The sequence below is a fragment of the Neodiprion pinetum genome, chromosome 5 (assembly GCF_021155775.2).
Source record: "Neodiprion pinetum isolate iyNeoPine1 chromosome 5, iyNeoPine1.2, whole genome shotgun sequence".
NCBI classification, from domain to species: domain Eukaryota; kingdom Metazoa; phylum Arthropoda; class Insecta; order Hymenoptera; family Diprionidae; genus Neodiprion; species Neodiprion pinetum.
The window spans coordinates 19837214-19850838 of NC_060236.1; the positions used below are offsets into that span (position 1 = coordinate 19837214).

The 13625-nt window shown below is 36.1% G+C and overlaps 1 protein-coding gene across 5 annotated transcripts in view; it reads left to right on the forward strand.

Annotated features, from left to right (window-relative positions):
- Positions 1-5564: 5564 nt before the first annotated feature.
- The window catches only part of LOC124219364 (atrial natriuretic peptide-converting enzyme), a 113631-nt gene continuing 105570 nt past the window's right edge, over positions 5565-13625 (forward strand). For 4 of the 5 annotated variants that reach the window (XR_011177173.1, XR_011177176.1, XM_046626812.2 and 1 more), the window contains exons 1-2: positions 5565-6017; positions 7946-8016. The gene's annotated coding sequence lies outside the window, so the exon portion shown is untranslated. Of the gene's footprint in view, positions 6018-6131; positions 6206-7945; positions 8017-13625 lie in introns of those variants that run through there. The other variant, XR_011177174.1, reaches the window with a different exon arrangement.

The following is a 13625-nucleotide window of genomic DNA, read 5'->3' on the forward strand; positions in this document are numbered from 1 at the left end:
CGCAAATAGAAGGCGAAAGGAAAATCAGAAACGGCTGCGATAATACGAGGCAGAGTGATCGGAGAGGATGGAAGACAAACATTTACCTTTTCTAATTCGTTTTCACATTTTTCCCATCAACGATGGATTTTTCTGCTTCTGCTGAGTGACGTGGAATGAATCTACACATAACAGCCTTTACCGTCTGTGAGTATATAATATGCGTGAGGATACACGTAGATACTGCCCGAGTAAATGGAGACACGGAATTTTCGCGAATTCCTTCGCTTCTTGAATAAACAATGATCGAACACCTTCTTCGCTTATCTTCGGTCGATTTGATCAATTCGCACCATTTTACAGGCAGAAATTAATTTTTGATAAACAGTTACTCTAAAAATTCAAGCGTAATCGATATATTGGTACACGGGGAGAAAAGAACTCTTGAATCAATAAAATAGATTTTGTCAGAATCCATTCGCTTCATTTTAATATTCCTTATTTGTTCCAAATACGATCACTTCAATTCAACAATTTCGATTTCGATTTCGTATGTCAAAATGATTTATTGTTAGTCAAGCGAATTCCTTAATTCAGCGCAAGGAAGTATCGATTCGAGTCAGCCTTTAATGTGTGTCCAATATTGAGTCACCTAAATATCATTTCATTTGAAGCTTATGTGTTGTTCCTCCAAGTCGCATTTTCGTTGACAGAAACAATCAGGTACTTCAAATAAAGTAAGTACGTGATTCTAGCCATCAAAAAATGTTTGAGCTTGTTTGTTAATGAGATAAAAGAAACACCACAGACTCTGAAACAAGTAGAGAATATATTTATCGTAAACGTCACTGCACTAGTACTATAAACGACCGCTAGGCGGTGAACTCTCTCGCTACGGAAGTAGCTTCACAGATAGTTATAAGACCGGGTAGTCCAGCAGAATGTCGGGTGCGGCAACGTGAGATAATATCGTTCATCAGATTCATTACGAACGAAGAAAGTGTAATACCTGGTTTCGAGTCGTCGAATTTCGTATTGATATGACAGATAAACAATAACTATTCACGGTAATGAAATTTACTCGATTTAAACTTCCGCGTGTATAGAAATAAGATTTCGCATTCCAACCATCAATTATCGGGTGAATCTCGCAAGATTTTGAGTCGAAAAAATTATTAAGATCATTCAAAGAATACACCTTGTGTGATGGAATAACTCCAATGTTCCGTCTATGCGAAAGGTTTTGGTAGCAACAAATTTTATATTACATGCTTCAACCATTGAACTCTTGACTGAACGAAACATGAAACAGAACAATCTTAAATTTTTTTGATCCGACAATTCAATACTTTTAAAACAAAATGATTGAGGAACGTTTATCAATCAAATTTTTCGTCGTTTCAATCACACATTTTCTTGATACACAAATTCACATTGTCGCAAATAACTCGTGCTGTGTTATCTCGAATAAATTGATAGTCAACACGCTCGTGCTCAAAAGTCTTGATTCAATTCTATATTAAGTTGTCGCAGTTGAAATCATAATAATCATAATATTCATAAATATCAAGAATATTCCATAAAGACGAAAGATGGGTTAAGCCGGAACAATTTCAAATTCATAGTTCTCGGTTTTTTTTGCAACATCTTATCTTTGTTAATTTCCTCGCTTTTTCTTACATCGTACCAAATTCTGCACGCATATTGCACTCGGAATGTTTCATCCAGTATAACGAAGCTGGGCAAAAAAGCATTTTGAGCGAAGTTAAGGGACCAAGAGGGCTGAATCGGTAGAAATGAATAAAGACAATATTCTGGATATTTCCGCCGTTTTTCTCGTTAATTCCTCGACTCTTTTTTTCTTTTGCTGCTATCCTTCTTTCTTCTCTTTTTCGCATTTTATAACAATCTGTAAGTATACGCTTTGAATTAAAGTCTCTTATTGTCCCTCTTTCTCTTGCTCTCTCTATTTCTCCGTCTCTCTCAATCTCTAGCAGCTGAACACAGATCGAAGCGATCATTTCCCTCGAACAACAGAGCATCCATGTACAGCTACAAGCTCAAAAAAATTGAGAGTAAAAATACACGGAAAAATATGTAATGCAGATTTTACGTCTGCCGTGGTGAATACATGGACAGCACTTTTTTGGAGTCAAATCTACATCAATTGTGGTAGATCTACCGAAGCATATTGTAATTCTTACTATTAGTTTTGTAACTCTTATTATCGGATTTTTGAATCTTGCCAAAATACCTGTAGATTTAACTCCAAAAAAGTTTTGTCTAGTTATTCATGACAGGAGATGTAAGACCTACAATATCTTTCTTTCAGTGTATTTTCGCTGAAACTTCTTACTCAAATATTATAAAGCGCTTTTTGCAATTCCTGCTCGAATAAGATTACGATGTACAGCCGATAATGTGATCAAAGCGTTCTCGTTTCCTCCACATTTTTTTTTTTTTTTTCCTCATTAAAACAGGCTCGTTTTTCTGTTCTCGATTTCTTCAAATTTAATTATCACGTGAAGTTATAAATAAGGACGAGAGATAGTTCACAAAGAAAAAAAAAGCGATGTGTCATAATTGTGTATATCAAATTCAGTTACTTGCTTATTTCTCGTAGGATTCAACATCTTACAATATACACGTATGACTAATTCTAGCTAAAAATCTAATGATGAGAAAAATAATTGCCCTGCGGGCTTTTTACTTTATTTTTATACACCGAACAATAACATCGACATTCGATTGTGTTTTTAATGAAGCATAAACGAGATAAATAAAATAATGTGTTATGAGGTGGATTTGTATGTATGTATGTATATTGTACAGAGTGGTTCAATTGAAACTCCGAGAATGGGAGGAGCTTAGTTGATGAATGAGAACAAAGATATGACAACAAGGGAAACACGACAGCACGAAATGTCAAGAATTAGGTTTGTCAAGACTACGCTCGACCCAGTGGAAAGAAGTATAACCGATTAAAAAATCTGACGTTAGATGTGACATTTTTTTTCAACGATCACAGCTATAAAAACTTGTTATTCCCGTCTGTCTTGTCCATGAAAGTCAATTTCTCTCGACAGATGGGAGGGTCTTTTTTTCTGTGTAACGCCAATATTTAGGTATTATTGTCAAAATTCTTACATTTCAAAATATAGTTTATACGTACAATATCTATCCCATCTCAGCTCAGGTTGTTGATCGTCCGTGGTTTTGAAATCTGTTTCCGTCTCTCTCACACAGCCTGAATCACTCGATAGCAGCGACACTCGTGGTCTCTAGGCGAAACGGCCCGTGCTTCAATAAGAGGACCACCACTGCAATTTTTGAGCGAGTTCCCAGACCTGTATGTAAGACCGTGGTCTTGACATATTGAAGTCATGTCTACTCATAGGCGTCGTATATACTAAACATTCGCTAGATTCGCTGATGAGTAGGGCCTAATTCATCAACCAAGCTCCTCCCATTCTCTAAGTTTCAATTGACTCACTCTGTATATGCCTGTGTACGTGAGGTGCAGGTTTTATGCGGTTGGTTTGAGTTGACTTGAGCCAAACGTGGCGTTTCGTTTGCAGAATATAAACGAGGGAACATCCGAGGTGTGCATCGCGTGTGTGCATCGCGTGTGTGTATACGCAATGCATATACAGAGTGAATTCCGAACGACTAGAGACTTCGTCGTCTGCTAGAGTTTAACGCCCAAGCCCTAGAATCCGAGATCAGTTATCTGAGCTGTCAGCGCGACCTACAAACGGAAATTTTAAACTTCCACACGACTGCTCTCCACGATGTATATAACCTATAAAAAGTTTGTAATCAATTAAGATTGAATAGTAAATTGAGACTTAACATTCCGGCTGTTTACACTACTCTTTTTTTAACAAACTTGGCTAAATGCGAATGCTTTTATTCGTAATAGTTTATTCCAGAGAATAACCAACGATCGAGTTGAGCCAAGGTGTGTAAATTTTTGAGGTTAGATACATCGCAACGAACTGTCGTTAACGAATTTGCAAATTTTCGGCAGTTGGTCGCCCTGACAAGCGACCGTTTTCGGATTCTAGCACATCCGCATTAAACTCTAGCAGACGACGGAGTGCCTAGTCGTTAGGAAATCACCTTGTACACAAACGCACGCACAAATACTCGCGTGTTTTCGCGAAAAAGCGTACAGCCTCTGAGAACAAATGATACAGGATCACGATGATCTATGGAGCAAAGCAAATTGCTCTCTCTCTCTCTCTCTCTCTCTCTCTCTCTCTCTCTCTCTCTCTCTCTCTCTCTCTCTCTCTCTGTGCCTCCTCTCACTCCTCCCCTTCGTAAGGAACGGCGCAACAGACATATGGTGTAATAAAATAAAGGAGAAACGGTGAAATGAACGCGAAATAGACGAGGAGAACATGAATAATGGAATTTGAATAGCGATATTAGACTGGTTCGAAAGATTTTCTTTTCATTCAAAAATGTAAAAGCTTCAGTCTTGTTTCATAAAAAAAAACTTCTCCAAAATATAGTCTGAGAAACAAAAACGTACTCAAACCATTCGTTTTGATTGATCAAACTAAAACCAATTCATCGCATTATAGTAATAATATCAACGTATCGAGACAATACATTTCATAAGCTTGTAGGATTTTCGTCAGTGAGTAAAAAATGTTAATATATTTGACTATTGACCAGGAAGTTAGAAACGCCATATGCGAAGAGAATCTTTAGCGTTAATTATGCAGTAATTTATCTGATAGGTAATTCAATAATATCTTTGAATTTCAAATTTCAACGATTGTGACAAAGTTAATTCACGCAGTATTAAGATATCGCTATTTTTTACAATTACAATGATTTGCTTGAATTCATTAGTCAAACTATTTGTTTAGTTTATTGTTTTCATCAGAAATCCACTCTCGATGTTCGAAAGAAAGTACGGCTAGCTTTATTCTATTAACAACGAATCAATTTTGGTCGCTGAATTCTAAATTCACTGATAAGGATTATAATTCAACTTGTTACTCAAAACGTACTGACAATTTATTAAATAGGTGATAAACAGCTGCACAAGAATCGTCGGTACAATAATGTTGGCAATCAGAACATAGAGTCGAAAATAGAATTCATCCAATTGATATTAATTGAAAAAAAATTCTCAGTATGTGTTGAAATGATCAAGAAATATCTGTGACACTATAAAATAATGTACAAAGTCTCATTTTCTGTTCGAACGTTTTTCTCGACTTCGTTCGGTTGGGTTTCGGAATCGGACGGGAAAATGATTTAGAACTGTACAAACGGTGGGTTAAAAAAAATCACCGCGAGGCTGTAGGAATTTGTTATTTCTTTCGACCGTGACCGTTTAGCCAAACTTTTTCCTACGATACGGTGTTAATTTGACTTTTGGCGGATCCTGGGCCCCGGAATCGCATCACCGAATCAGAAGCTCCCTTCTCTTTCATCCCTGCAGAATCCAGCCGGCAACGACGAGTGACGCTTTCCGAGGGTCGCCCACGCGCCTCGTTTTCGTTGCCGTAGAGTTGGTTGTGGTCGAGGGGATTTTAACCAGTGTGTCGAGAACCACCAGATAGGTAGTTTCCGTTATTTGAATAGTCCGCCTCTCGTCGTCGGGAGAAGCGCAGGACTTTTGCGAGCTTTTAAAAACAGCGCTTAGATTTTTGTTGTACATCATCGCTCGCGTTCATCTTCGATGTTCATTGCCTAACTCTGTTCTAAAAAGTCCCTCGTAATTGCGTTGCTTGAGAACTCTTCCTCTGAGCATTGTGAAAAAGATATTTGAAAGATTTTTTTTTTCATTCTTTTTTTTTTCAAAAATTCGAAACAACTACGCATCGATGAACGAAAGAAGAATAACTAAGAAATTCCTTCGCTTAGCTGTTGATTAAATTCCGGCACGGAAATAACGGGAATATTCAGATCGCCTGTTGAAAGCTCACTTGATTGAAAGTTTTGCAGAGACTGTACCGGAAATCGTGCGGGAGTCAGAGGTCGGTATAAACATACCGTATTGGTTTCCAAAAGTTTGGGTAAGTAACCGATTGCGAGTTTGTGGATATCGTGTGACGTGTGATTAGTGTTCGTCAAGTTTCGAGTTGTCAACATTCGTACGTCAGTGACTTTGATTTAGAAATTCTAAGATTATTCGCTGCAGACGAGCACCTTATGGAATTATTATAGAACATCCTATACTTGCAGATTACTAGTAAGTAAAGCGGTGAGTAAAGTATCATTGTATCATTATCAAATACCTGAGAAATTCTTGTGCGAAAAAAGGTGTAATTCGATAAAACGAGTCATTGAAAATCAATTTGATTCATTCGATGCTGTGCAATTTCAACTATACAATATTGTCTGACAGTTTGTAGGTAGAGAATTTATTTACGTTTTGAAATGAAATATTTTACAGTAAAATTGGACCAACTATACGGATTTTTCGGTGAAAAAATAGTGGAATAACGTGATTTCTCTTATGTTGATAATAACAAGGTGTTTACAACTGAGATTCAAAGTTGAAAAGTTTTCATCTTTATTGCAAAGACGTTTTTGCATAAGATTTGACTTGATCAGCTTTGGTCGTCCTGTTCAACTTTCCCGTTATTACGTCTTTTATTAGACAAATTTTTGAACTGACTATACCTGACATACATCCTTATAGCGCTGATCAGATTCAAACAGCTGAGATATTTTATTCACGTTGTCTATCCACAATAGTAAATTACTTGTAGGCATTGAATAATCGGTTATAAATTGATCGCAAGGAATTTTTTTTTTTTAGTAAAACAATATTGAACGAAGAATGCAACAAGTATTCAAGAAATTGTTGAGAAAAAAAAAACTGTTTATTGTTTGGATGAGAATTATAACATCGTACGCTTGCAGGAACGAAAAAATTACGTCAAGAAGAAAATGAAAATAGCATGCCTCGGTTAATTTTACATTTGACCGATTTTTGAATTGCGTTGAGGGTCTAAAATTAACCGTCTAGCGTTGTGGCGAGAAAACAGCCGAGCATCGCACTGAGAATTTAATACGCGCAATATAAAAAGGCACGGTAATTTTTGAATGGCGTGATGCTACGAAGAAAAGCTGAGAGCCGAGAGTTTCTTGACTTTGCACACTGATAAGTGAAATAAAATTGAAATTGAACACGTAACGATTAACGACGATAATTTTTACGGATATAATTACAAAGATAATCGTCAGCAATTCTCACTTTTTTTTTTTTTTTGTTCGTGAAAAAAGAAATATGTGGAGCTGTATTCGATATTCCCGGTTTTACAACTCGAAACAACGACAAAGTCAATCGATTACGTAAAGTCCCCGTATCTTCTATCAAATCTCTACTCTGATACTTTCAGCTCCTTCTGTTATACATCTCCTCTTAATCTCTTGACATTTTCTTCAAGCAGGCAGTTCGGGTAGCGTGAAGAAAAACCTCTCAATTCTCTCCACAGAATTATGTACAAGTTGTTTCATTCCCTCGATGAAATATTTTTTACTGTTTTTCTCTGAAAAGTGTGAAAAACTTTATTGTCAAAATAACTCGAAACATTTTCAAAGAATATTCTAACAGATATTTTGAAGATGGTTGAAAAAAATTTTGTTTTTTTTCGGTTTTTGCGGTTCCGAAATCTTTGGCGAATAGTGCGTAACAAATTTATTTCGTCGAAATATGATCAGATTTTATAAACATCTCAAAGCTTGTGACATCTTCAGATGATAAATTTTGAAAATTTTCTATTCGGAACTCCTTTTGACGATAGTCAGAAATATTATTCTGTCAAGGAATTTCTTTTGCGGAGCTTGATCGGATTTCTTTTTTTGTTTCAAACTGTTGCCCAATTTTCTTAACAAGTTATTCACGACTGATTATCAATAATTAATAACTCAGCATTTTTATTTCCGTCAAACCTCTGAATCGCATTGTCGTTCAATTCTCTTTTACTTTTTTCAGCTCGCAATCGGATTTCACCGCAGTTTCATGTGTGCAGTCCTGATAACTTCAGCCGCAAAAATGTCGTCAAGGTTAGTAAAACGCGCATGCAACAAATCAAACTATTTAACATCTAGCGACAAGAGTTTTCACACTTCGTGTAATACCCACCAAAAAAGTCTGTCAACTGCAAGCGTTTTTACCGTCTTTTTTTAAGCCACGCTCAAAATTTTCCCGACCAAGGCCATTTTTGCTTGATCCACAATCAGTACGAGACTTTTGCGGTGAGAAAAATTTCATTTGTTACGGTAACTAGATCAATTTATCGTTGCACAATCCTTAAATTTTCGCAACAGTTACAAGAAAATCTAGCAACAGTGATCGTAATGAGAAAGAATAGTAACGGATACTAGACTTTTCGGTAACAGCTAGAAACCTCATTTTCATTTTGTACCTAGAATTATGTTTTTCGGTTGTGGTAAAAAATGAAAACAGTTAAGGACTGAGCGGTAACCGGAACTAAAAATTTCTCTCAGTGTGGTTATTTTCGTTAGTCCGTCATTAGTGAAAGTTTTTATCTCTTGTAACATTTTTGCTACAGCGTTATTTCATTGGTGTAATTTCTTTCGTCAGTGTTATTCCGGGAATTGTATCAATGTTCATGATACTAACATAAGTGTAACTCAATATCGATTGAACTCTGTTCGGTTCTTAGCTGAACTGCACTTTTATCCAATTTTTCATCGAAAGCGCAATATTTTGTCATTTTCGTAACAAATTTTGTTATCGGTTTAATTTCTTCGTCAACTCTGGCCATGGTTTCCAAATTCGTCGTGTCGAATTGCGCATTGATTTTCGTTCGACCGAAGAAACAGATAAAACTAAAGCTCTAAGTTATACCTACGATGTTTTGCGTTGTCGGATATATCCGTGCACCGTTTTAGCTCCTGGCTAAAATGTAATACTTTTATAAATTCCCCCGTCGGCGAATATCGCCGCAATATTTGCGGATAACGCATTGGCGGTTTCCAGGGTAAACTGCGATACAATTTAGCTTGATATACGTTACGCAGATAAACCCATGAATCGCCTGTTGCGAGATACGCAAGTTGCGTATAACCTGCTCGTAAACCGTCTGGAACGCAGACGCGCTTACGCGTGCACACAAAAATAACACACACATGGACACGTATTTAATAAGAACTATGTAACGAGCTTATTATACTCTCACCCGCAGGATTTCGGTATTGAGTCATATTCAAATAAATCTCCCTCGATATTACGTCGTCTAAAATGTATCTCACGTGAACATTTCGGGATTAAATTACTCGATCTCTGATCTGAGATATTAATTTTTTTTTTATTTGATCTGATTTTCTCCTTGAAATCCATGAATTTGAGTCTTTTCCTAAAAAAAAAAAAAAAAAATAGGCTCGTATTGCATAAATCCCGATACTTTTGCAATCTTACTTTGACGTGTCCGTCGCAAAAATAAATTCAATCGAAAAAACAATGAGGAAATTCTCGATTTCACAGTGTTTCGAAAATATTACTTTTTCCTTTCTTATTTCTGTTTTTCCCTCAAGCATTATCCAAGCGTTTTCATCGTCTACCCTTATTCCGTTCCTATGTCACCTTGTTTCTTTGTTATTTTATGGGCTTATTTCTCATTCTTCTCTTGTACTCCGAGTGTATATAGGTGAAGGTATAGAGTGTTGAATAAACAGACGTGAAGTTGCCTGGCGTGTGCCGATACTTTTTATATCGAGTGCAATTTTCTCACCCGGTAAAAGCCTTTCTCGATCCGCAAATAAATATATGTAAACACACACATACACTTTCATATATATATATATATATATATATAGCGGTGTGATATCAACTGACAGTGAAATATTTATCCGTTTGATTCTCGAACTGATCTTCGCAAATTTAATAAACTTGAGTACCGGATAATTAATTCGTTTCATGGCGATAATGGTTGCTTTCAATTTGATAATTTAAATTCTTAGATGGAAATGTGCATTTTTTTCTTTTACCTTTCTCTCACGATATTGAACCACAAACTGCGTTGAACGAAATGAAAGAAAATAATTGACGATCGTATTTTTTTATAGAAAAAAAGATATTCGTCTTGATAACGAGAACAAAACCGCACGTAGCGTCATTATTTACACATATTCGAACGATGTATTGAATTGATTTTGGAGTAGTAATAAAGTTTCAACTTTTTAACGGACGTATAGGTGTCCATACAAAACTTCGTCCAATTTCGGTAGAGGTGAAAGATTTTATTACGTTGAGACGGTCGGAGTTTGGAAAACGTGATCCTTTTTTCAAGTTTTCGGCTTTTCACATCTTCCGGTCGGACGATTTCAATTTTACATGGCAAATAAAGTGGGTTTCAAGGTGGGTTTATTTGAAACCTGCGAGTTTCGTTCGACTATTTTTATTTTTTTTTTTTTTATCTGAAACATGCAGGAATTTGTGCGAATTGTGTCAAATTAGTAGATCAAAATTTACGATTTTGTAGTAGATATTAAATATTCAATATTGTTGTAACAAGTTTCATCATTTTCGAATATCGTTCAATTGATTTTTGAAACTTTGAAAACAAACAATCCACCGTAGTTGTAGAATATTATCATAAACAATCGGTAACAGCTTTCATACGATAAGCAAGAAAAAAAAAGTACGGAAAAAATATCGTCACACGATTCCCAATTTTCAAGCAATATAAACAAATTTCGATCAACTCGCGTTATTTTCGACGATGAGCAATAATATTAACGAATTTTTCCAAATTTGACGAAACTTTTCCACAGCTTGTTTATAGAAAATCTCGAGATTGATTTAGCGAGACTGTTTCCGCGCTCTCCGTCTCTGGTTTTTTTTTCTTTCGTTCGTACCTTTTTCTTTGCCTTGAATTTTTTTTCACTTTTTCTCTCGAGAACTTATAACTATTGGAAAAAATCTCTTCACCCCACACCAATAACTTCTCAATTCTTGGAGGCGTGAAGTGGAGAAAACTTTTTTAAGGCTACAAAAGAAACGACGGCTCTGGAATTTTATCCGTTCCAACCCCCACCTAAGTCAGGCACCTAACGGTGAATACTCACGGATCTTAGGGTATCCCGAATTTCAGCGTACTCCTTGAATTTTCATAGACAGTGACTTTCCAATTTCAGTTTTTGGTTCTGGTTCGTGTTAATCGATCAAAAATTAAATAGAAAATAGTAAGCTGTAGAAACAAAGGATAAATTTACAATTTTCCACAAATTCATTCAACAATTCTGCATTGTCCTGTGCTTTTTATTATTTCGGAGTGTTTTTTCCGAAAAACAAACCTCCCGTTTGTTACTTGAAAATAATTAATACGGAATCGTTTTTTTTTTTTTTTACAAATAAAGAAGACACTTTTTTTGTTTGTTTATGGCTATCGGAAGTCTCCGTAAAAACATAACTAATGGGAATTTTTTATCAAGTCTTCCGAATCTTATTAACGAATCGACGATTGGAAAGCCCAAAAAAAGTCAAAGTAATCTAATTTCTGACGGATAATTTGAAATCCGTTTTCATGTTTGAAAAATCGAGAAAAATTTCACGGACTTTTGTCGAAACTTTGGAATTCGTAGTGATTAATATATTGACATTCATTCGCCCCTCGGCAAAATTCTGAGAAAGTAAAGACATTACTGGGAATTCGCCGTTGGTTAAATACGTGTAGAAAAGAAAATCGGAAAACGAAATAAAAGTTCGATACCATTTTTTTTTTACTTCAAACAGAGAACTCGTGTTTTAAACTCGATCGAATTTTGAACGGTGATTATGAAATGGGAGTAGAATTTGCTCTACGCAAATTCGGAAAACTTCTGATGAAATTTTGCAGTACTGATCACTCTAAAGAATAATTAACTGGATCAGAAATTTTGCATACTGTCTCTCGACTTTGCCCTTTATACGGAAAATTTTCTAAAAATTTTTCGCGACGGAAAATGATGGCAAGTAACTGAAAACTTGAATAAATTTTCCGGGAGATCGATTGAAAATTTGTAACTGGAATTTTCGCTCATTGACGACAAGATTGCAATTTTTTGATTGTGTCGCCGAGTTTTTCCATCGGGGGTGGTTAATTAAAAGAATCTTGTAAAGGAAAAATTTCGGAAAGAAAGAATTTTTCTTCTCCTTGTCGTTATTAAAAAACGTGTAACAAGTCGGATAGAAGATCCTTGAACGATGATTCGCGTAACGAGGTGCTTGAATATCTCAAGGTTTAGGAATTCTTCCATATAAATTACAGTATAAAGCAAGGCGTGCGACGAACGAAGGGGAGAATTTTTATCCCGACCGAAGCAGGCGAGCTTACATAAAACGGAGCTTTGCCCACGTTTCGAGCACTCTGTCTTCGTCTCGTATAACATCCTTTACTTGTTTCTTCAGTTAGTGGAAGTCTGTACCCCTATTCCGCGGTTAGGGATACATGCGCAGCCCTAAAAGGGCTTCGAGCTTCTGATTTATTCCAAAAAAGTTGATTCAATTTCTTCAAAATAATTTTCCAGTATCAATTACGCCTGTTGTAACGTAAGGTTGAAGGGTTAAGAAAATTATCAATGAACCAGGGCAAAGAACAAAAGCGGACCTTAATTTCATGTGCAAAAACATTAAAATTATTTATTTGATTTTTTTTTATACTTTTCATTCGAAAGTAAAAACCTTATCTGGCACACTGTGCACATTGAAATTTTACCTCAATTTCTAATCAAAAAGTATATTTGAAAATTATCCACGTCGTCGACCAGCTCTCGTTTGATTTCGTCAAGTTTACAAATTTAACTTGTTTTCCTAGGTATAGAATCCTCTATTACTTCTTACCTTTGATCGAATAACGACGGTTTCTCTTGCCTGTATCTGCTATTGATCTAATATTAACAACCTTTCCACAATCGTGTGACATGATCAGCCCGGAATGTCTCTGCTCCACGCCTCTGAGGTGGGAGAAAAGTGGGGGGAGTAAGCGGGCAGCGCGCATGCGCAGAAGAAAAAGCGAACAGCGAGCGAGTATCGCGCGAGAGAGAGCGAAGTGAGAGCGGTGAGATTAGTCCGAATCGAGCGCTCGCGGAGAAAGGTCTAATCCGAGAAATAGAGGAGAACAATCCAAGATGAATCAGTATTATTTGGAAAATTTTGAGCAGGTATTTTCTCTTATATTCACCCTCTCTTTCTATCTTTCCATTGAAATAATAAATGCACATTACCTATTCTGTGGTTTGGAAAGGATTTTTCTCAAATACTATTGCTAAGAGTCCTTTTTACCAAAAAGAAAGCAAAATTTCAAATTTGACGTTTGTCAAAATAACAATCGAAATATTTCTGTGTTTTATTCATATTTTTGATGGAAAAATCGATCAGAAATTTTCAGATCTGTTATATTCTTAAATTCTGCTTACGAAATAATTTGATATTGCAATGATTTGCGGATGAAAACGTGCGCTTAATTTTCTCTAAATTCCACGACAAATTTTATCTCCACCTACTTTCGATTTAGGATTGTAACGTTCCGAATCAGCGTCAATCGCAGGTGGGACTTACGTCTTCTGCTGTCTTTTCGTATTGGCTTAATTGGTCATGTATTAAATGAGATACGTTCCGAAGTTTGGGTATTTTGGTTTTGATTCTTTAAAATCCCAAGATGAGAGCAGCA